The sequence below is a fragment of the Etheostoma spectabile genome, chromosome 13 (genome assembly GCF_008692095.1).
Source record: "Etheostoma spectabile isolate EspeVRDwgs_2016 chromosome 13, UIUC_Espe_1.0, whole genome shotgun sequence".
Classification (NCBI taxonomy): domain Eukaryota; kingdom Metazoa; phylum Chordata; class Actinopteri; order Perciformes; family Percidae; genus Etheostoma; species Etheostoma spectabile.
This window is the reverse complement of record NC_045745.1, coordinates 16,044,464-16,047,291: the sequence shown is the minus strand read 5'-3', so window position 1 is coordinate 16,047,291 and position 2,828 is coordinate 16,044,464. Positions and strand designations below refer to the sequence as shown.

Below are 2,828 nucleotides of genomic sequence, written 5' to 3'. Positions count from 1 at the left end.
TCTCCTCTCTCCTCCTGCCCCAAATCTTTACGTAGTCTCCAACAGCAGCAACAAAGACTGAGACCCAGCACCATTGGTAAGGCAAAGCTTTAGACAAACATGTAAGGATAGTTCTCTTAGTACAGGTTATAAAAGAACATTAATAATTATAATTTGTAGTTTTCTCTTGATGTATTTCAGTATATGAACTAGATATTTCATTATTGATTCATTGAAATCCTTCCTAGCTCTGTGGAGGAACAGGCAGGCTTGGACAGTTATTTACTGAGCAGCTGCTAGTGATTATGCATGGTATTATGTAGGCCTGAGTATGAGCATTGGTTTATTGTTGACATTGTGGCCGAGGCTCGTGGGCTTTCTTTAACTCTATTTTAAGAAAAAGGGATTTGTTTTATCTCTCTCTATTTTAGAATGCACCCCACCTCAACTTCTCACTTTTAGGCCCTCTGCCACCCCGATTCATTGGTTCCCTTGAGGTTTCTTGATTAGGCCTTTGTTCTTCCTGATTCCTCATACCACTAAACACTGACGCTTGGCTTACATCATAATTTATCTCAAAGCATTTGAATCAATTTAACTCTTCTATTTGTAATTCGCAATAAACCTAATATTTGTAATTTGCAATGGAACTTCTTTGGCGCTACTGACCAGTCAGTACTTAAGTTACATTGAATTCAGTATTTTCTAAACAGTGTTCCATGAACTTACTAATTTCTTTTACATAATTTCTTAAATGAAAGAATACAATGTTGGGCAACAGGTTGATGAGATTTTATTAAGCACTACAGGTTGTGAATAGTTATAGTTCAGGCTATCTAAACGAGGCTATTTAAACGCATAATTTTACAAGAAAAAGTTGTAATATTTCAAGAATAAACAAAAAAAGAATAGGTTGGTTTTGAATCATAAATTGATTGGATCACATGTGAATGTTTTAACATTTACATGTGCTACAAGAGTACATATGCTGCTGTAGCCTACTGTAGTTTCAATTTTCCACCTCCGGTGAAGGGAACAACCCTGACAGACTGTTCTCATCTGTTTGCTACGAGATAATATGAAAATATATATATATGTTTCACATAAATCATGATGTCATTCCTACGATATTGTGATTTTATTCTAACTAAATTACAACTTTATTCTCACAATCTCAGATTTTGTTTCCCCTCCTATTGGACCAATACTCTGTCGTAGATCTAAGGTAAAAGGATTTCTTCAGGCTCCGAAGCTTCACTCCTCATCAAAGCCTTTCTGTTAAAGCCGTTGAGGTTGGAAAGAAAGAAAAAGAGAAAAAGCTGTTAGTTCTTCAGATTAGTATTGCTTCAGTGCCACAAAGCAATGCATTAATTTACACACTTATATAAACCAACATTTATTTGTACTAATTCTTGTGAAATCCAGTCAACAGAGGGCAGCATGTGTAAGGCTCAGATGATGTGCATGCTTCAAACCTTGGAGCCAGCATCACGGCTCTTCGCCCGCAGCTTGTTGACCTGAGACTCAGCAATGTCAGCTCTTTCTTCAGCTTCTTCCATCTCATGCTGTAGTTTGCGGAACTTGCCAAGATGAACATTAGCCTGTTCCTCCTGTTCAGGATAAATAAAAGATATATAGATACACATTGACGAGGGAAGAAGCCAAATAAAGACCTCACTTCACACTTACAGCCTCCTCAGCAGCTCTCTTGTAGGCTTTTACTTTCAGCTGCAGCTTATCTACCAAATCTTGGAGTCGGGCAATATTCTTGCGATCCTCCTCAGTCTGAGAAAATAAGACACAAGGTTACAATGTTAATGTCCTTTAAAAGGACTTTAACCACACATGCAGATTAATGAAGCTAGCTACATGCTACAAACCTGATAGGTAAGTTCTTTGATACGGCGCTCATATTTACGGACGCCCTTCACCGCTTCAATGCTTTTTTTCTGCTCCATTTCCACCTCATTTTCCAGTTCCCTCACCTGGTCAAGGACAATATTCTTTAGATAACAATCCCAATAACTTATTCAACACGACTGCTAAGAAACAAACAGACATCACAAACTGAAAAGAATTACTCACCCTGGCCTCAAGCTTCTGCACCTGCTTCTTGCCTCCCTTCATGGCGATCTGTTCAGCTTCATCCAGACGGTGCTGCAGGTCTTTGATGGTTTGCTCCATGTTCTTCTTCATACGCTCCAGGTGAGCACTGGTGTCCTGCTCTTTCTTCAGCTCCTCTGCCATCATGGCAGCATCAGTAATGGCCTTCTTGGCCTTCTCCTCAGTGTTTCGGCACTCTTGCACTGCATCTTCTACTTCTGTCTGAAGTTGGACTGTATCAGCCTCCAGCTTCTTCTTGTGATTCATCAGGCTGGTGTTCTTTATAGTAAAGGTAATTCTGTTATACAATGTACTAAAAAGGAACATGTAAAATATTTTTTCCCAAGTTTAGAAGTCTAGCAACTGCCATACCTGTGAGTGCAGTAGCTGCACCCTCTCACTAACGTCCAGCAGCTCTTGCTCAGCAAGTTTGCGTCCTCTCTCAGTTTGCTCCAGAGCAGACCTGAGCTCCTCCACTTCGGCCTGAAGAAGGGTGTTGCGTCTCTCAACTATGGCATTGTTTTCTTTCAGATCATCATTGTATCGAAGAGAGTCATCTAACTGGAGCTGAGCATCCTGAAAAAAGGTTCAAAGCCTCTGGTTACAAAGATACCATAGTAATGATGCCAGCAAAAATGAGAGGCATGTTCCCTTTTTTACCTTGAGATGTGCATGAACAGATTTGAGGTGTTTCTGGGCCTCAGCTGCTTGCCTGTTGGCCTGGCTTAGCTGGATCTCCATCTCAT

At 40.2% G+C, this 2,828-nt stretch overlaps 1 pseudogene; it reads right to left on the bottom strand.

Annotated features, from left to right (window-relative positions):
- Positions 1–760: 760 nt before the first annotated feature.
- LOC116700275 (myosin-7-like) overlaps positions 761–2,828 on the bottom strand; it is a 14,758-nt pseudogene continuing 12,690 nt past the window's right edge.